The sequence below is a fragment of the Sinohyriopsis cumingii genome, chromosome 5 (assembly GCF_028554795.1).
Source record: "Sinohyriopsis cumingii isolate HCF-2022 chromosome 5, ASM2855479v2, whole genome shotgun sequence".
NCBI lineage: Eukaryota > Metazoa > Mollusca > Bivalvia > Unionida > Unionidae > Sinohyriopsis > Sinohyriopsis cumingii.
Window position 1 is genome coordinate 113298017 of NC_142965.1, and position 23489 is coordinate 113321505.

Genomic DNA, 23489 nt, shown 5'->3' on the forward strand with positions numbered 1-23489 from the left:
TAAACGTAATAATTCGTAGATACGATCTAGTATGTCATTCGCAGCAGATCAAGTCTAAACAATTAGCAATATCAATATTTAGCTGAGCCTTTGGCCTTGAATGGCAAAGCCAAAGCGTATAATTCGGTCTGTTCCAGAAAGGTCACTTGCACAGGAGTATTATTCAAATACAGTTAGTTTTAGAAAACGCAGCATAGTCGATACACCTTGTTTATAGTGTGTGCATGTGTGCAGTTTAATAATTTTGATATTATGACATGTTGACTATCACTTTATGTGATTCTGATTGGTCCAAATAAGCCTATGAAATTATGGTTTCATTGGCAGCATACAGAAGTAAATAAACACTTCTGTTCACAGAAGAATGCGGACATAAACCAGTCAAACAACTGACAGAACTATATCCAACCACAGCATATTTGCGCAGTAAATATGTGATGCAAATCCAACTCCAACAGAAATTTGTTTACGTCTTCTGTTCAGTCTACAGTTCCAAATCAAATACTGCAAATATATCATCCGGTCACGAATACATTACAGCAAATATAGGAATGAATATCTTGTAATCCTATTTCACATGAAAATTGCCACAATGTATTGTATAGTTGTGAAAGGGATATTTTATGGTAAACATGTACTATATGCCTACTTTGTACCGTATCAGACAGCGTGACATCACACGCATAGATCATTCTGTTTTGAAAAAATAATTTTGTCTTTATAAAATATTCTGTTTATTTGGATGGAAATTAGTTCTTTGCTTTAAAGTTTGCAAAAAAAAAGTACAATCACATTTTACTAGTTCGCTTTTGTATGGGACTAAATGAACAATAAATGAAAGATGCACAGTCTGTCATAATGAACGAATTCGTTCTTCTTTCTATCTTAAAAATTTCTACTGAAATTAAAACTATGTAATAAAAAGAAACTCAGTGGGTAATGATTCAAAAGCTGGAAATTATTCAACTCGTTTCATAAACTCAGTATTAAATCAGCCATTTGAGTATATCTTTTTAAAATCTATGTTACTTTGAAAATCTTAGTCGCAACATTGTTCATCACACTACGTCTTAGCGTTCCAATGGTGCCCACTTGAACAATTGATATGACATGGTGGGGGTGGGGCATTGTTTCGAAATGAAGAGCAATTAGTGCCCACTAGAACAAGTGATATGACCGCTCTGTGATATAGTGTCGCGGAGACGACCGGAAATACCGCTGCCTTGTACAAATGTTATGGCCATTGTGGGGAATAGTGTAACGAAGTCGATGGGAAATAGTACTCCCAGGAAAATTGTTATAAATGTTGTCTGCTATACTATCCCGGCGTCAAAGGAAAAAAGTCCTCACTTTATGGTGTGGTGACCATTGTGGAGTGTAGTATCCTGAAATCATGTGGAAATACTGTAAACTAGAGCAAATGTTATGACGGTTGTCAGGAAATAATTTCCTGGGGTCAATCGGATATACTTCCACCTAGAACTTTGTGAGATATCGTATCACGTATTTCATGGAAAACAGTGCACACTAGAACAGGTGTTACGACCGTTATTAGGCAGTGCCCATGTGTCCATAAAAATAGCACGCACCGGAACAAATGTTATGACCGTCTTGACGTGTAATATTCCCGTATCAAAGATAATAAATCCCTTTAGTGAGCAACTATAATTTAAAACATGACTTACTAAGCTGAATTACTGAACTATATACTGATAAGAACTCATAGGATGTCTTCTTTTAATGTCCAAAGAACAAATAAGACAGGCTTACTCGCCTCCCTTTGTCGTATACTCACTGACATACCATCAGCATAATTTTCTTATCAAAGTCCATATTGGCCAAATGTCTGATCTTTTGTTATACCTAGTTGAAGTATACCATTTTCTTTCTAAAACTAATTTGTTGTATACTAGACATTCTAGGTATTTTCCTCCTGAAGTTTCCTTTAAAAGTGTTGTGTAATCAGATTAAAGCAGATTTACGGTCATAATCATTTACAAAGATAACGCTTTCCCTCTTGTAAAAGAGCTCTTGGTTCTAACTTAGCAAATTCTCACAAACTCAAAACCAACCTTAAAACGCAATTTCTACAGTTGTGTGTTTTAGATTTTGGGATGCGTATCCAATGTTTATGTTATTGATTAGGGATTTTTATAAAATGCAATTTATATTTGTATTGCTAATAACTACATTTTCATTCTTAATACAATACGACCGATGATTTATATTCCCAGTAAATACTATATCTGACCTCTTGCTATTTGAACTCAGTACTTCGTCCTCTCCCCAGCGATGCAACAACACTCATCGCCGGAGTGACACCTCCACAAATGGAGGCTAGGTCGACACCTGTATTACTCTCTCTTTCGATTTGAAAGTCACCATCAATAAAGACAAAATCCAACCGTCAAAGAGAACCAACTGCATAACGACAATATACATATCAATTACATAAAAATGTAGTTAACTAAATAGAATGTGTAGTGTTTTTGGATCCTGAAGGTAGTGTTTTCCATATCAACAGCTGTGTTACGTGTTTCTTATGTTATCCAACTATATAAGGAACATTCAGGTACAACTGAAGTAATTGTTTTGTTTCAGAACCAAGCGAAGACTGTAAGGATCCGCCCACCGAGCTCTTAGGCAGTCCAGTGCGTGATATATGGTTCTACAACCGAACTCGGCGAACGTGCCAACATGCTGTCGGAAACTTTTCCTTAAATGACTTCAATGTCTACTTGTCGGAGGCTGATTGCAATGAATACTGTGAAAATAGCTCTAAATAAATCCCTGAATAATATCTCTCTTACGTATTGTCAGCATGAATTGTCAAAGTATTTTGAAATAGGAATGATCAAATAATTTCTGTGTCCGACATTTTGCTCTTTCATTTGCTCAATCGCGAAAGGAAGGAGTAGTAAGAGTTAAACGGGAACACAACGGCTACATAGGTGGCAGACGAAAGAATTCCAATTAAAAGTAGTTTTAGATGTATGGCATTTTAAGTAACCATTTTCTTTCATATACTTTCCAACAGCAATGATTATATCTCTACATGTCTGACATCATCTCATCTATAATGAATGTTCCCTAATGCCACCTCTTAAACTAAAATGATTATTAAATTTATTGAGGTGATCAGGTTGTGGGGCTTTTAAAACATTTGACCATGTTGTCTTCCAGCCACTATTTGTGTGCGTACATGTGTTGTACTGATTAATCTTGTCATCCATAATGTCCCTGAACAATAAATTGACAACCTAACAATGTTAATGAGCCATAGCTGATGGCAAATATTTAATAAAACACGCAATTGATCAGACTTCGTTTTCTTAATACACCTTTCTGAATACGGATAGATATTTAAGTTCCACCTCCTTGATCAGTCCTTATTCTTACGCAGCTTTACATAGCAACCCACTACCACCTACAGACTAGTGTTATGCAACACCCTTTAATCACATGCACAATCTGTATATGTCACACAACTCGATCAGGACGTATAGGCCAAATATAAAGATTTATGTTTAAGCTTGTCATGAATATCCTCACATTACAAACCTAATTGTCCACGCTCGTATAACTTTGATTTGTCAACATCTGTAGTTATTTAAACTCACTCGCTACTTCCAGCCATTAAAGCATCGATGAGGCCATAACGTTTCTGGTATAGCGGTTCAATTTTAATCTGTTACATAGATTGGGATGGGCGACAACAAATGCAGATAATACCGCTTAGGATATGAACAGAAACATGTCTATAAAAAGGAAAGAAACTTAAAACTACGCACTGATCAGCTTTATTCATAAAGTTGATCAAAGTGACATCGTAACATATGCGCATGATTTAATGCCAAGAGGAAATAATCATTTATAATAATGACGATGGTTGATGGGGCTGTCTTGATTTACTTATTGCAATAATCATGCCTTATTTATACCAACTATCTAAATTGACTAAATGAAACCAAAGTATGCTAAAATAAATAAAACTTGATTTAATATAGAAAACAAATATATCGTTCGATGTTTCTCAACAATGCCAAATATAGCTGAACATATTCCAACGTCACTTCTGAATTATTCTAATAATTGGGAATATTGGTCGTTCCTATTTGACCTTGAGATCGGCCATTTCTATGTTACCTTTTCAAACATTTCTGACAGATCTTGCTCCTGCTTATTACCCGATACGACTGCTATAAAATTTGCTTTAGACAGAAGACGAATTGCTAGAATCTTACTCATTGAACGTATAATATTGGCAATTGTTTTATCTTTCTCTTTGATCAGCTGTTTTAACCTTTAACCTAATGATAACTATGACAAAACTATTGCACGGATGTTTCCAGTGTCGTATAGAAAGCTGCTTATTGCAGAAGGCTGCTTCACAAAAAGAGAAAGATCAATACAGGTTAGCACATGGCAAATATTCATGGCAAATATTCATGGAAATATAATATTCAAAGATAACATCGAGAGCATGACAAAAATGTTGCACAACAGAGTGAATAATGCCCGCGTACTTCAAACAAAATGTATTACTAATTTGATGGTGCTGATGTATTTATGTGTGTTATTGGGGTATACAGGGACGACACGTATGGTAAGTAGTGTAATCAGTGATAATAAAGTCAGTCAGAATGAATTATGTTAGTACTAAGGCACAAACAATGTAATCAGGCCAAAAATAAGCAATGCAGTGTTTATGTTATAATTAGAGCAGTTTTCAATAGCAATGAAGTACAATTACACACTGGAGAAGTAAAACGTAAGCATCAAATCTACAATTTTCATAACGAAAATTAAAATTTCAGGGAAAATATGTCATCGAAACTATTATAATAGGACAATTCACCTTACATAAATGAGATTTCAATTAAAAAATGTTAGTATTATTATTGCAATTAACTGCAAACATCATATTATATTTCGTATTTTTCTTTTTCTTTTTAACTCATAATAAACATCATCCGAGTATACTATTTCATTACAGCGAGTAAAGAAAAGAAGAAGTATTAATATCGATTGCTTGAAACACATCTCAAACGTTCTCGTCATTTCGCCCAATAATGTACAGTGTACATAGCCTGCACCAATTTTAAATTATTAGATTTGAAAAGCCGAAGCCTTTCAAAGACATCAACGGAATTTATACTGTTTTAAGATATACAACCATAAAAGGTATTCCCACTTTCCTCGTTCAGATCAGTTAGTAGAAAAATTACTCTCATGGCTACTATTCGTGCATGCTAGAGTCTCTACAGTTAAAATTATGTTTTTTCTGCTGACTTTCATACGATAGTAATGGTCACTAAACGCAACAGCTAAGAGGTACCAATGAATGCTCAAATATCCGTATTCAAGAAGACGCAAAAGTAACAGACTTTTCAGGTATACCTGAAAAATACGTTTTTTCCGCTACATAACTAGAAAAGCGATATTATGATGTCTGGGCGATCTTCGTTGAAATCCGTTGAAGAAGCAGAGGCGAAAGATATCACTAGATCAGTATGAGAGCAATGATCGGAATTAGAAGAACCCACGTATTGCAATTTTAGATAGCTCACTGAATTATTTGAAGCGATAGAAGTTGATAACTAGCATTATGAGTTGGAAAATATTTGTATCCCGTATGATAACTGATCCATTTGTTATAGATCGTGCAGTTGCCGAAACCCTTTCTTCTACAACTCCAAAACAAGACAAACAATTACAGATGCTGCAGTTAATAAGATTAACAAATAGTCTTTGACACCGAAGGAACATATAGAAAATAATCCAGCAAAGGTTCTTAATATTGCAGATAAAGGATCAAGCTAACTGAAATGGTCACCCAATAGGATTTGTTTGGAGGGTTATTGACTGATTCAACAGTTTAAGGAGGTAAGAGCTTTCACGAAGTGTCCAGAATATAATATAATTATGACCCGTGTGTGTGTGCGTGTGTGTGTTACCGGAGAAACCAACAACTACAAGTGGTTTCAAAAGCAGTGTTGATTTAAAATCTTAGGGATTAAGTACATTCATATCTATGAATCTCTCATTCTTCATTTGAACCATCATTTTATGTTAATATCATAGTACGTTTTACATGTCTTTGGCCATTATGAATTCAAATCAAAGCAAAAAGAAAAGAAGCAACTTCTCAACTCGCAGTGATAATTGTTAATAATCGCAAATGCTAAAGAAATATATTCTGTAGAGGATGATGTAACAAGATAGCCTGGTGGGATTTCGAATGTACAGTAGAACACATTTGGTGATACAAATACAATGTTTAATTACGAACTACTTGAATGAACAATTCATTATGATTAATATGTGCGTGTATATGATCCAAATATTGGATCAATTAACATACAAATGCACGGACTTAACTAAAGAAAATACGAATAAATGGCTTTGCAAGTACAAGCACAAGGGGTGAATAATTCACATTGTGTATTACTCCAATAGTACATAAATGTACTATTTTACTCATAGTAAATGTATTCACTCAAATAATGTAAACAAAAAGGGACAGTTATACAAACTATCTTTACAGTCCCAAAAAAACTGGGTTTTACAAAGCCCAAAAATTTGTCCACGGCAAAAAGAGTACAGATATAGAGTTACACTCCACCACCAGCAAACTCGGCTACCACAACAATGGCCAATCAAGCCGTCAGTAATCCAGGTTGGTCAGTCAAGCCGTCAGCACCCACTAACCTCGGTCAGCGACGCCAGATCACCTGGTACTCGACCAGTAACACTGTTCAGCTCTACGGATGCAATGGTTCAGCTTCACAGCTGATATGGTCAACTTCTAGGGTCGACTCCGATCGATCCGAAAACTGATCGCTCTGGTCAGCTCTACAGCTGATCACTCTGGTCACTCAGGTCAGTCCGACCACTCCGGTCATTCGTGTTAGCTGAAAATACATCTAACACCGTGTACTATGTATGACACGGACATATATGATAAAACGTAATGACGTTATATACGGTAAGTTATACAGATTACATTATCGGCACAATAATTACAAACCAACAAACAGGTTCAGAAGTAAATCTAACATTGACCGAGAAGAATCATACGGTACTAAACGGGTCTTAAAAATGCAGCTTTATATTGATAATATAAATCTAATTGCTAAGTCACAAACCAGAATAGAAAATATTTACCTTACACTACGATGACCGAAGATACATAGGAAACATACAAAAATAAACGTGTTAGTACAATAGTTATACCTTGTACATAATAAATTGATAACTCACATACCTCTACAGTTGAATTGTGCAAGTCCTTAAGGCAGACCCCTCAATGACAAGACGTTCCGTAATGTGCAGATTTAATCTTAACGGTGAGGCATTTATACACAGACGAAATCGTCATACATTGTCTGTGCGCTGGAAGCATTCGGGTTTTCCCATTGAAAGCACTTCGCACGTGCGGCATAGGATGAACCGAACTCACTATTTTGAAATATTGTACAATATCTATAAATCAGCCTCGGGTATTGTTGTACCCGAAAAAACGAAACCCGAGTACATGTATTTAATAAATAAAAGTATTTATACAATTCCGTGACATATGCACTGGGAAGGGATGTTAAGAGTTCATTCACTTCGTCTATATGCATTTGCCTGTAATGAATCTTACCTCAACTGGAAATGCAGGTAGGTGTATTTATATGTGACATAAATAGAATATATACACAGCATGCATAACGAAGCTTTGATATAACACTCGCTGTATAAATGTCGCATTGCAAGGAAACTCGGCAAGATTTGTTTCCTTTGACGAAACATTTATACATATTATGGTATCTCAATGATGCATGCATGCATGCAAGCGTGCGTGCGTGAATGTGTGCGTGGGTAGGTGCGTGCGCGCGTGCGTACGTGCGTGCGTGCGTGCGTGCTTGTTTAATACATCCCCTCATAAGAAATATTGACCCATACTCTGCATGAAGAAATGTCATAGTTCGATGTACATGAAAGTGCATTTGCAATTATCTTATCGTTTATACTGATGAGCCATTTGTCGATATTGCAATTTTGCAACGTCAAACTCAACCTTAATAATCTCACAATTTATGTTACGGAAAAGAAGTAACAAGTTTTGTAAAACATAACAATTTAATTATTAAATTATTAAATGAAAAATGAGAGAAACTTATAGTATGATAAAGTGAATCTAAATGTGTCCTCATAAATGTTTTTGAAAGTCCTAAACGAATGAAACGTCTCCAATAATTTCAATATCAGAAATGTATTGATCCTCCAAGAACCGTAAGGTTTCCAAATGGCGTTGTGCAGAATTCTTTCGAAATTTTATAATAATTCTAGAATAATAGTTTTGTCCAAACAAATGTTTATCCTCGAAAAATATCTCAGTAAAACATAAGATGAGTCTTACATCAGAACACAAAACGTGTGATTGATTTCCAAAATCGGAATGAAACCGAATGCTTAACTTTCTCTTTATATAAACTGTAAATGGACCCAATATGACAACACACACTATTGATTTACAACTTTCAAATTCACGACGTACTATATTCACAAGACCTCACGCAACCAATGGAGAAGCCACACAAATCTTCTAGAAAGTTCCATATTCCATCAGTCACTGAGAAACAACACCATATGTGCCATGTTTGTCTTATTATTACAATTATTCTCGCTAATTATCAACATGTACGAAAACAACTATTTATAGATCATACTTGATTTAGGTTTTCAACAGAGCCAAATTGCGCACATAATTTATAAGGAAATATATTCTATTCAGTTTAATACCATGCAAAATTTAAATTAAATCATATAGCAGAAGTTACAGAAAATAATGCTAGCTATACATAACACTAATGGAAGTAAGGTGTTTGTGATCACTAAAGAATATCGGAGAAGGAGCTAAACTAATATACACTCCAAAGTGCTACAGATGCAATATCAAAGTCAGACATTTCTTCTAGATTGTAGAATTTCTCTGATGCTTATTTAATTTTTTAGAATATACCACACTAGAAGATCTACATGAAAGAACTGGTGCACTCGTAAGCATGGCCTAATCTTATCAAATTCCTTCTGGTCTTTTTCAGACCAATGAAACTTGGTGTTCTTACTCAACAATTTAGTTTTTAGGTGATCAGCCATTATGCAAATATTGGAGCAAACGTTCTGATGATATACTGCCACACCCCAAACTCGCATCAGCTGCTTTTTACTGATAGGCACAGAGAATTGAGAAACTGCCTGACTGTCACTTCTACAAGCTTAAATTAACTTGTCCATACCCAATAATTTGTCCTAAAATGTATCACAAGCGCGGTAAACTCGCTTTAACTTGATTTATCAAATGTGCATCACTGAGTCTATGAAACAATTTCCGAATCGCCTCCAAGTGATTGTCCGAGGTGTCGTTGTAGTTGCTGGCATTATATACAGTGTACTTTCTGCAAATCAGCATGACATAAACTTAAACATCCCTTCTGATAGTCCTTAACAACTCTCTCTCTCTCTCTCTGCTTTAGATAGTGGAATGATTATAGTCCACACATTTCTTGACTTATCTGCGGCATTTCGTACATTAGACCGATATATATATATATATTATATATATATATATATATATATATATATATATATATATATATATGTATATATATATATATATGTATATATATATATATGTATATATATATATATATGTATATATATATATATATGTATATATATATATATATATGTATATATATATATATGTATATGTATATATATATGTATATGTATATATATATGTATATATATGTATATATATATGTATATATATATGTATATATATATATATATATGTATATATATGTATATATATATATATATATGTATGTATATATATATATATATATGTATATATGTATATATATATATATATATATATATATATATATATGTATATATGTATATATATATATATATATATATATATATATATATATATATATATATATATATATATATATATATATATATATATATATTACTTAACCATCTCCAGCATGTATTTACAATTCATGATGCAGCCTTACTATGGTTCAATATCTACTTAGTGAACAGGGCACAAATTATGTCCGTAAATGGAAAATATTCCAACCCAGTTTATATGTTTTGCTCTTCCGAAAGCCTCTTTTCACGGCCCCGTTCTACTCCAGACTCAGCCTCTCTCAAGTGTCATAGATCAACATACGATGTCTCGCCAATTGAACTCTGATGACGCTTAATATACAAATATGGCCGCCCAACTAAAGTTCATTTTCCATCCAAGGCGTAGATAGGTGCTTGTCGAATGTGTAGTCATGGATGACATGTAACAAGCTGCGGATGAATGATGATAAAACGTAAACCATCATCATCACAACTTTCTCATTCATACCTTAACTCAAGCGACTAGTATCACCAATACCAACATTAAATTGACACAGTCCGTACAATCCCTAGGTGTCACTCTTTGACAGTATTGTCTCATTGACACAATGTAATGAACATATGCACCTCTGGATATGAGACCTATCAGATCCGTTTGCAATTTTCTTTCGGTTGCTGATACTAAAACGTATGTGCATTCCATAGTACTTTAATGATTGGACTAGTGCAAGTCACTTATGTATAATTCTGTCTAGTTAGTTTCAATCACTACACCAAAATCTTCAAAAAGTTTAAAACAGAGTAAGAACTAAGCACACCTCCTATCTGTTCTGTGCCCTTAACTGGCTACACGTTCGATCTAGAATCAAGCACAAAATCTATTCACTATACTACATTTCTCTGGCTGTTCGATATACGCACATTCTACAAAACTACACTCCTCTTCCGACGCTAGTATTCTCGTTGTTTAGACTGTTAGAACGAAGGTAAATTTCTTTTGCGTGCCAGACCCCACCTACATGGATCAAACTGACGGTGTATATTAGACACAAAGAGATTTCAATCGCATTCAAAAGCACTATTAAACTCACATATTTCGACTACAGGGACGGATTTAAAGACGACTTGATAATGTTTACTTCCTCATCTATTTTAAACATTTTTGGTTTGTTTGGTAATTTCATAGTGGTTTTTGGTTTGTTTGTAATCATGCAATTTGTTGCGTATATTCAATTTACATTGTTGTTAGGTTTTTAAAATTTATTATATGCTATGGATAATTCTATTTTGGAATTGAAATTGTCCAAAGTAAGTTCCATGTCGTTCCTAAGTAGAGTTAATATTCGGCTCATTATCAAAAGACATAAACATATTTATTTGGCTCTGGGTATAGGACATTGTATTCCCCATAAATGATACCAAGCCTTCCTGTTATTTACCACATCCTTATTATAATCAAAGTAGCATATTTTATTTTGTAAACTACACAGAGTGTTCTAAAGCGAAAATTATATTGTCATAGTATTTCTAGAAATTGCTAATGGTCACTTTGGTCAACTAGAAAGCTTTATAATCTTTTTTATCTAGAAATTATTCATTCTTGCTTTAGCATCGTTAGTCAGAATCAGACTCATCATTCTAGTCAGTATTTCATTTCGGCTACACCTATTTTTTCAAATCATTATTCTCCGCAATAACAAAGTGCTCAATATTAGTGTTGTACAAGGACATTAACTTGAAATTATAACGAATTTCGACACGGATATCTTGGATAATATTATTATTATTAACTGGAAGACTATTAGCCATCTTTACACTTCATGTCACTGGTGCATTTATTACATTAGAATCCACAGGCACATCAAGGCCTTCAGAGCTAGATCTTAATTCCAACACCACTGAAATTTAATTAGAGCTTTATACATTAGTATTTAATTTGCAATATAAGTTCTTTTAAAATGTTTCACTTTGCATTCTAGGGTAATACATTATTTGTTGAATTTTACAAAACGTTTTGGATTTTGCTCTTTTCCATTACTCAGTCTAAGACCATAGAGTCGTAATATCGTTGATTATGTTTTTGAGTGTTATCTAAAATAACGTCTTTTCAAATCAGAAATTATTTTTGACTGTTAATTTTGTAATTATTTGTTTGAAAGTACATGTCTAAACACATGTTCAGAAGGATCAAAAAACCTAAAAAAATTTGAACTGATTCCCTAACAGCAAACAACAACAGTAACACCCGCATCTCTGTTTTTCCTCTATCCAAGCAAAAGGACTGAATTATATTCTTCAAACTTAGATAAAATTGTTCAAAAGCCTTTGAATTCCAGAGTAATAGGCAGAAAATTTAAATTGTCAGGTGCCCAATTCATGCATAAAACGCGTTGGAAAATCTTTGATCTATGATCCAACTAGACAGATCTAAGAAGGCAAAAGTGTGTAAAAAAATTATCAAAACTTTTACAACGGTTTTAGTTTAATTTTCGCAGTGGAAGTGTATCTGGAAATCTTGCTTGTGCAAACATTATGGTCAACCAGTATTGGTTGTTTGTCTTGGTCTTAAGTAAGAGACCGACACAGGCTGCCATTATACTACTAAATGGTTCTTCATAAGGTTTCACTTAAGCCTTATGCATCCTCTGACTCGTTTTTGCATCCATTTGACAAGTATGACAAGGTAAAAGGTATCTAGAAACATCGCTTTTAATTTTTAATAAACAAAATTATTCAAGATCTTTTGATAAGTCTTACTGATTCTTAAATGACGAGTCAATGAATTTTTATGGGCGAAACTAGGAATCTAATATGTATACTAAATCGCTACGGCAATTTAATAGCTCACTGACCACTCGTCACTAAGGGGTACCTCGTGTGATTTCACATAAGAAAACAAAAGGCAAATACTGAATCGAAATAGTCTTTATCGCATGCTTTGTTAAATGCATATTTATTTCAGAACAAAAAATTGACAATTTAAATCAAATTCGATACATTACTTATTTAGGTACAATATAACGTGAAACTCCAAAATACTGTCATCAGTACAAAATTCTAGAATTATAAATGTTCTTGTACATAGAACTGAAATGAAAATGGCACGATAAATACTGTAAAACCCGAGTACGATTAAAAGGAAGAACAATCTAATTCAAAATATATTTTCAATGTGCGTTATATGTACCGATCGGCATTTTCAACTATTATCAGTTTTCGCTATTAACAGTCGAAAGGAAACTAGATAAGTGTTACTGTCTTTTTTAAATACCGAACCTACATGTCAACCGTTAGCGAAAAACCATGGATTTAAGCATACTCCTTCACTTCATATTAATGAGAAATTTTTAAAAAACGAATTAAGGAATATATATACAACTGTTATATGCATGTAAATTGAATCATTGCATATAATGTACTTTAATACTGATCAAATTACCCTATACACTTCTTTTATATTACACAGTATAGCTTTAACCAAAATATGTAGATGAAAATTTGCAATATATATATAAATTATAAAATAAATTATAAAATAAACAACACCAACACGTAGAATGTGTGACCGGTTTCGCTTTAATGCTTCATCAGACTGAATTCAAACTGAATTCAATATCATTGCTTACATCATTAAATAAGTTGTTTCTAAGTGATCAATGAAATAAACAATGACATAAACAAGATGACATCATAGCTTACATTTTTAACGTAATTATCTAATACTTTAACAAATAATTTACATGGAGATGTGCATATACAGCAAAGATTAATGATATTTTAATACATAAAAATATATAAAACCGATCTTAAAGATACATATATCTCTACTGATAACTATATATAAAATTTATTATAAATAGATATAAACAGTTTTAGTAATATTTGTATTATGTATAATACACGCTTATTAGAGGTATTGAAAATAAATAAATAGAAAATATAAAAAAAATAATAATAATAAATTAAAAAAATAAAAAAAAAACCACACTTGCTTATAAAAGGATTAAAAATCTTAAAGATTTCCTAACTAATTCCAAATCAGAAAAACCATCATATAAAATAGGATCATCAACTAAATGTAATAGACCTAGATGTTCACACTGTTCATTTATTAATGAAAATACTTCTTTCAATAGTAATAATACGAAAGAAACTTTTAATATGCGTTGTGACATTAATTGTGCAACATCAAATGTTATTTATTTGATAACATGCAAAAAATGTGGCATCCAATATGTTGGACAAACCAGTCAATAAATATCTAAACGTATGAACCAACATAGATCAGATATAAAAAATTATATCGATCAATCATTTTCATCTCATGTTGCCGCACATTTAACAAAAATTCCCATACATTGCAAAATTTCTCCTTCCAACCTATTGTTAAAGCTGATTCTGAAATGGAACGTCTACTAAAGGAAACCTATTGGATTCACCGTCTTAATACGGTATATCCAAAAGGTCTAAATTCAAAAACACTATATGACATTTAGTAATTTTTTCTGAATTATGTCCCCTGTTTACAATTAGCTATGAATATTTCATATTATTTTACTTCGCAGAAAATCTTAATTAGTAAAAGTATAATCTAATAACATAAAAATAAGTTTACTAATTCTTTAAAGACGAAAGTGATTTGTAAATTAATTTTCAATATAATGTGATTAATTATTTATAAAATACTTGATAGTAAGCGTTATGCACACCATATTTTTATTATATAAATTGAGTTCTGATAACCTCTTTAACAGTTGTAAAGATTATATTAGTATATATGTTCTATACATTTATCTTTCTAATTTTTTTACTTTTTTTATTTTTTAAGTTTCTTTTATTATTATTATATTTTTTATTTATTACTAAAACTTTTTATCTCTATTTATTAATAAATTATATATAGAGAGAGAGGATGATATAGAAGAGAATTGTTATTATTATTATTGCAATTTAAGCGAGATCCTGTACGAGATATTGTTGTTTAAAAAACATCATAAAGCAGCATAAACATCGTTTGCAGTTGCAACACTTTTGCGTTTAATTTGTAAAGAAAAAGCGAACGGTCTGCCATTTGGAGAATCCAGCACCTTGTTTCAATTATGTAATGGTACTGTTGTAAATCAAGAAAGAATTGAACAAGACAGCTCTCGTTAGGATTAGAAGAGAAACACAAATGCACTTGACTAATCAAATGAAAGATTGAGAAATGAAACTCTAGTAGATCAGTATTTTAAGGACATGGTTGATGTTTTGGTATTCGTATGCTATTTCAGAAACGCCAATACAATCCAAACGTAATGTTTGATAATAGTTCATCATAACCAATGGAATTACCTATACATTGGATTAACTTTAAGATGCATTACATGGCAATATGTGAAAAATATAGATCGCACGTAAACATGCATAACACATCACGATTTTCAAACTCTGACTCTTTTATATTTCGGTAAACCCAAGCAAACATACAGATTGGATCACCAAATTTTGAAACATACATTTGAATTGTATAAATGAGCTTTTTACATTGTTTCTAAATTGTAACGACTATATGGTCTTAAACTAAATGACAAATAAGGCAAAACCAACAATGTTAGTAAATGTCAACATAGAATAAACTTTTGCTGGAGCAGTGTTCCGAATTAATTCCAATCCTGAATGTGCTGATGTACAACTATTTTACATGGGCTCATGCGCAAATAGTCTTGATGTATCACAAAGATATAATCCGGAATCTCGTTGAATGACGCCTCAAAAATCACAAATCAGCGTTTTAGTCCAAAACCTAATGAGCACATTTTGATTCCAATTTTAAAATAAATAAATCCACTCAAATTATACCTAAACAAAACTAAAAGTGATTACATTAAAATATGAATGAATAACTGTTTGTTTGGACTGTCACTTTATATACAGACTGTCACCGAACTTAAGGTACAACAAAATGCCCTGGACGTAACAACTTTGTAAACATTTTCCGGTACGTTTACTTGGATTTCAGCAAATAACCTGGCAAGACTCAGATGGACCATAAAATGTCCAAGGGAAAAACGAATGTCCTGAACTCAAATCCAAGAAAACATATTAAGAAGATAACTTTAGTCAGGTAGGAACAACTAAAACCCGCTATTATATATAAAGTCCAATAGCACAATCCCAGTGAATGGATAATGTGATAACTCATGTGTAACTAATATGCACCATTTTCATATGTTCAAAAATGAAAAATAAGGAGCTGTTTTATGTCCTAAATTCATTTTTTCTTTTTTGTTTAGTTATCGATTACATATATGTTGTAGCAGCAGAGAGGGTGAACAGACCATCTACTGGAACGTCATTTTTGAAGAAGAAAAAAGCCTTCTACGAAAACGAAAAACAAAACCAGGTCAATAACACCAAATCGAAGCCTCTAACTTACCGAGCATTTGTCTAATTGGGTTAGCTTTTTGTCACTTTATTTTTTGGCGTTCGTGTTTTTCTAAATTTTTATGTTCGTTCCTTTACCCGCCGGACATTTCATTTCAATGAGGTCTCACCCTCTCTGCTGCTATAAATAAATGTGTAATTAAATCATTTTTATATCAATAATGGAATCTTGCACTAGCAGGCTAGCTAGAGGAAGATTACAAGCAATTAAAAGGTATATGCCTGTTCATGACAATCTCAAAACAAAAACTGCAAGAACACCAAGAAGAACAAGTTGAATATGCAGAAGGTGCAGAACAATTATTTAAACCAATTGTCGAACCAAACACGAAAATTGTTACAGCAACTGAGGCAACACAAAAACTCTTGAAACATTGCATGTTGATATTGCTGGCCGTCTTCTAGCAGCTCAACCACCATCCCAGCAACCTCCTTAACCATAATTTGAAATTCAACCATAACCTCTACTAAGAGCCAGTACCAAGATAATAGATAAATGTACGCCTGAAGGTATTGCCGATATCAAAAACTCAAAGCAATTGATATTGCCGCGTTTGAATATCGTGAAAGAGAAAAATAAGTAAAGCCCGAATATATTAATACTTTAAAATCTACCGATTGGATTAAGGATATATATCATCTCGCTACTAATACACTGCAGATTAGATTTGTGAAAGATATTAATGACATTAGCATCTTTAACCAGAAAGTAAATGATTATATTAAACAAAAAATACAATAAAAAAGACAAATTTTAAGAAATGAACCAGCAAGTTGAAGAAGCTAAAGAATCAAGGAAACAAAGAGAAGAAGAAATGAAGTCAAGACTTAAAGAGGTTGAACGAGAAAGGAAACAAAGAGCAGAAGATCTGGAATTTAGAAATTAGACTAAGGAAGGAACTACGTTCTTCACCTGTAAGAAAGATCAAAAGGGAAATCATTATCAGGAAAATGGGAGAAGGAGTAGATATAAAAATAAGCGAGGAAGAAGGAACAACTGAAAGTGGTTTTTCTAATCAAGGAGGCGGTCATATTACTTGTCCTGACAGGGTTCTTGCCGATGTTGACCGACAAGAAATTCTAATCGGAAGTAAACTTGCAGGAAACAATTCTCCAGAAATTATTAACCAAATATCTGATATTTGTCGAAGATTATTTACAGGCGGTGTTATAGATCGTAACATTTATCATTCTCTCGTTATTAAATGCTGATGATTATTACAGTGACTGAAAACAATTAATTAATCAACATGTAATTTAACAAATGATTATACTCAATGCTCAACGTGGACCTGTAATAGTTAGGGTAGTAAACTCACGATTGCCAACTTACAAAGCTATTTACGGAGATGAACTTGGTGATGTTGTTCAAGGTAGTTTTAAGAGAATAGCTCCAAAAACAATACCGATTGCAAAACAATTAGGAAAGAAAGCTATTGACGCTATTCGCAATAAAGTATTAGTGCTGTTAGTAATGTTGCCGGTAAAACATTTTCATCAGTCAAAGAAAGATTAGCTCGATTAGTACGAAGAAAATCACAGCCAGTAAAATTACCAAGCACTGAAGTTATACCTCCGAATGTTAGTAAAATAATAAAAAAAGCTGCAAATAAAAAATTAGGAGAGTTGACTGGTGTTTCCAAATCAGAAAAAGAGAAGTATAAAATATAACGGCAAGTTTAATAGCAGGAAACGGTCTTCGTGTTGGACGATAATAATTATAATAAAATGTTTAAACGTGTATTCGATCCAGCGCTTGATATAGACTAAACGGTTCTTAAAGATGTATCTACGCGAGATTATCAGTATTATTCTTAAGTCGTACGTGTACCAAATCAGCGTGGTCGAATCGAATTACATGTTCAAGATAAAAGCAGATATGTTTTACCTGCTGAAGAGTTTATTGAAGTAGAAGATAGACGTTTGAAAGCAAATTATACAGCATACAGACTTTTAGATCGGCCTGGTTTTGTTAACAATGGTATTATGGCATTATGTAGCAGTGCTATATATATGATTGACGGAAAAAATATTGAATCGTGTCTCGAAAATGTTGATATTGCTACTACGATATTGGCTCTGGCAAGATACAGCGCTGATTGCTCGAGGTCAGCTGGTCCATGAATGACGTTTACAGAAGATATCACTGGTCACTCCGATGGTAACAACGTGAGACTAAATTCAGCTGGGGACGCAACTGCATCGATGAATGACAATTTCAAGTTAGGATTTTCCACAGGTTGATCAATGTGAAATGACGAAGAAAACTTTTCATGTTTGATTCCATTATCACATATCTTTGGATTTTTTAGAAATGTTAGGAAAGTTATATTTGGAGCTAAACGCACTGAGGTATTTGTAAGTAAAGCCACTGACAATGATTCAATCTGGCGACCGAACGCAGTTGATGCTTGAAAAGTAATACTAACAAAACTGTCATTGTCGATTCCGGTAATGACTCCATCACTTGCTGACGAGAAAAACTACTTGATTTTATGAATTCAGGTGGTAAATTATTGTTATCATGGTTGACAATGACTACAGATAGCGTTCAAAGTTATGCGTCAGGGTTATTCATATGGCACATAGCATCACATCAAGGAGTTTCTGCACCAAGACATATATTTTTTGTTTTTCAGGTAAATGCTAGAATAGATTCACAGAAAGAAAAACCAATGGTATTTGACGCACTTGGAGTTTCTGAAGTTGCTTTGAGGATAAATGGACATCAAGAACTTTCTGAAGAGGTTTTGTTAAGTTTTGATCAAAATCATGTTGTACGTGCTTATCATCGGTTGATGACATTTATGGGGCGTGATCAAAATGTTGACTTTGGTTTGCAGTTATCTCAGAGGGATTTCAAAATATTATATCCAATTTATTACTTTTCGTTGGAACATTTAGATTTATTCAGGTAATCTATCATTTTCGAGCCCATGTAGCCCGACTACTTGCTAGTGATTACAGAGCAATCGCTGTTATACTATCAGAAAAAGCAATGTTACTTGATGGTGTTGGTGGACGAATGAGAGTTATTGATGTCCCAGTAGAAAACATGTAATTAAATCACTCACGATTATTTATAATGTCATATCATCATGTTAAAAAACTTCAGTCATGTTCAGCAAAGAACTGCGGAATAAAATATCGCTCAAACAAGATCAGATCACAGGTTGTCAAAATAAAGTATCATTTTCAGAACGTCAACACAGGCATTTCAATGGCGCCAAACAATCCAAAACCAGTGTTAAACGCAATCTTTCTGCCGGTGCGGTTAAAGACTACATTGAAACAGGTGGTATATTTCCACTTCTTGCAGCTATAACAGCGTTAATAGCTGCTGCAGCGCCAACTATTGCAAAAGCAGCTGCACTTGGTATTGTTGAAACTGCTGCTGAAATGGCATTAATGAAAGCAACAGGACAAGGATTTAAAAAATGGGAAGGGATTTAAGATTACCAGGAACCACTTATCGATACGGAAGAGGTCTAAGACTTCCATGACCACTTCAATAATCTTTCCAATGTCAACTGTTGATTTACTTGATGCTGCCAAAATATTCCAAATGAAAAAACAGTATTGAAACAGATATTAACCTCGATACTAGTTCTGGTCATGGTACTCATTGGGTGGCATGCATAATTGATCCACGTGGAATTATTTATTTTGATTCGTATGGTCTGGCTCCACCAAAAGAATTTATGAGTTACGTAAACACGATAAAAACTTCAGTCTGATATTCAACATTACCAACGCAAACAATGACAGATCCGCCAACATGTGGTAGTGAAGTAATTGCTGTACTCGACGCTGTATCAAATTCAACGTTATCGCCTCATAAGGTCTTGCACGAGTATACAACCAGCCTCTAATCGTTTTAAACAGATCTTATAGTATAATGGTAGATATTTACGGAAGATCTTCTCTGAGTAAGATTCAATGCAAATCTAAAGGATACTTATCTAAATATGCAACCCTTGACGAGGTCAAAGATGAACTCGCTAATCTTTTGAGTTTTGCAGATGTATACCAAAATGAGGTCGTTGTTTTTGAGGATAAACAAGGACGATTAATTACGAGTAATATCCCGTTGACAGATATTATTCTGCGGGTTACAGATGCAACAGAAGAAAACTTAGTGGTGTTTACTAAAAAAGGAAAATTAAAAAAATCAGATGAATCAGTCCTATCAATCATGGGAGAAATTACTGGAAGTATCCAAAGAACTGTAGATATTATGTACGACGATCTCAGTATGAGTAAAAATACAATTATTATTTGAAAGAACCAAAATCAGATGATGACGTTGTAACAAAACGTTATGTAGACAGCAACAACAATATGATCAGATCCGAGATCAATGATAGTTGATTAACCACATGTGATACAAAGACTGGTTATCTCATTATGACTAATAATAAAATTACTGGTATTGGAGAACCACAATCAAACGATGACGCTGCAACAAAGAAATATGTCGATGATAGCAAAATTCGTATGATGAACTCGTTAATGACAATCAACGATGGAATGACCACATTCAGATCTGAATAATCTAATCATGTACAAGCGTTTACAAATTTTTGTAGAAATATAAATAGAGCCATTAACGAATGTTTCGGAAATCCACCAGAGATAGATATTAAACTCTCCGACATAAAAACAATTACTGATCGTGTAATATATACGGTAACATCAAGATCAGCATTATGGTCACCAGTCATTAAAACCATTAAACCTCGCGCTGAGGCGACCGGTATATACAGATTTTCAATACTCGGCACTAAATCATATACAATATATATTACAATTTCACGGCTTGTTCCACTAACTGGATCCTCTGGATGTATGTTAGTGATGTTAGATCAAAAAGGCACAGTAACATTTGTGGTAGAACCCGAAGCAAAAGATAACCGCGTACCAACATCACTGCTGCTTGAGTGCTTAGATCCAGTATTGCCTTCACTAACTGATGTCATTAATACCTCTCTCTCATCCGAGGAATTCCCATCATTTTTCAAAACTGCCATTGTAAAGCCTCTGCTGAAGAAACCAACACTAGACCATAACGATTTAAAAAACCACCGCCAAGTTTCTAATATCCCATTCATATAAAAAATCTTAGAAAAGGTTGTTCTATCCCAGCTTGTATCTCATCTGAATTCAAACAGTCTTTTTAACAATGTACAATCTGCATATCGCTATTGCAACAGTACTGAAACTACTCTTCTAAAAGTAGTTAATGATATTCTCTTTGCGTTGGATAGCGGAAAGATTACAGTCCTCACCCTCATTGATTTATCTGCAGCATTTGACAAAATAGACCATGATATATTACTTCACCGTCTTCAGCATGTATTTGGCATTCATGATACAGCCTTACTGTGGTTCAAGTCCTACTTGGTCAACAGGACATAAATTGTAACTGCAAATGGAATACACTCCAGCCCAGTTGATCAATGTTGTGGTGTTCCACAGGGGTCTGTTCTTGGACCTGTTCTCTTCATTCTGTACACTCATTCGCTCTCAAGTGTCATAGATCATCATCCAGTGTCTCACCAATTGTACGCTGATGACACCCAAATACACAAATCTAGCCACCCAACTGAAGTTGAAGCTACCATCCAAGGTGTAGAGAGGTGCATTTCTGATGTGAAATCATGGATGACATATAACAAGCTGCAGATGAATGATGATAAAACTGAGGTCATTCTGATCACAACACAAAGACTTTCTCATTCACATCCTTTACCTCAAACAATAAATATCAGCAACACCAACATTAAATTCACACAATCAGCACGAAACCTAGGTGTTACACTGGACATTGCACCAACATGTCATGAACATATGCAAGGCTGCATATCTTGAGCTGAGACGCATCAGCTCAATTCGCAAATATCTTTCAGTTGATGCCACTAAAACACTTGTGTGTTCATTAGTACTTTCAAGACTGTACTATTGTAACTCAATTCTGTCTGGTTCATCTCAATATGTGCTCCAGAAACTTCAAAAAGTTAAAAACACAGCTGCTCGGATCATACTTAGAGTACCACGATCAGAGCACACCTCCACGCTGCTCTGTATCCTTCACTGGCTATCCATTCGATCCAGAATCAAACACAAAATTTGTTCTCTGTGCTACGTTTCACTGTCGGACTCTAGTCCAACATACCTATCCGACCTCACCCATGTGAACACACCAGCAAGATACTTACGCTCCTCTTCTGACAATCGTATACTCATTATTCCCACTATGAAAACAAAGTCATATGGACAGCGTTCTTTTTGCATACCAGGGCCCAGCAACTTGGAATGAATTGCCTATTGAACGTAGACACGAAGACACAGTGATCACATTCAAAAGGGCTCTCAAAACTCACTTATTTCGACTGCAAGAACAAACTTAAAGACCTAATAATGTTTCCTACCTTAAATATTCTCAACATGTTATTTAATGTTTTCTAATTTCATGGTGTTTGTTTTTGAAATCATATCATTATATGTTTTTTTATCTTATAAGTGTTATCTAATGTTGTAAAGCGCTTAGAGCTTCTAAAGATTAGGCGCTGTACAATGTCCTCAATATTATTATTATTATTATTATTATTATTATTATTATTATTATTATTATTATTATCATCATATTACTATTGTCTTGAATTAGTTGCTAAACTACCACCTACATAAAATATAATGACCTCCCCAATCAACGTTGAACGTTTTAGATACAATCATGCACGTGAATGGCACTAAAACTAAATATCATCGACGAATATAAGTAAAAGTAAAAAAATATAGCAGACATATAGCTGCTTTTGACATACATGTATATTCGGCGTCTGTTGTTATCGCTGGAACCAGCGTATTATTATCAACAACAACAATGACATCACCAGCAGTTGTAACAATTTGTGTTTCAGCTCCAACACAATTGCCGGTATTCTTAATATCATTGCAAAAAAAGATGCACGCGCACATACACAAAATTACATGGTTATATAATAAAAATACACACAGCGATGGCAGCATATTCCAAATTATCCTCGTTATTATCAGCAAGTCTTAGTGATGGAAAAATAACAGATTTTCAGTTCACGGAGATGATTAAAACTCCAATGAAGTAATGACTTCGATAGAATTCATGC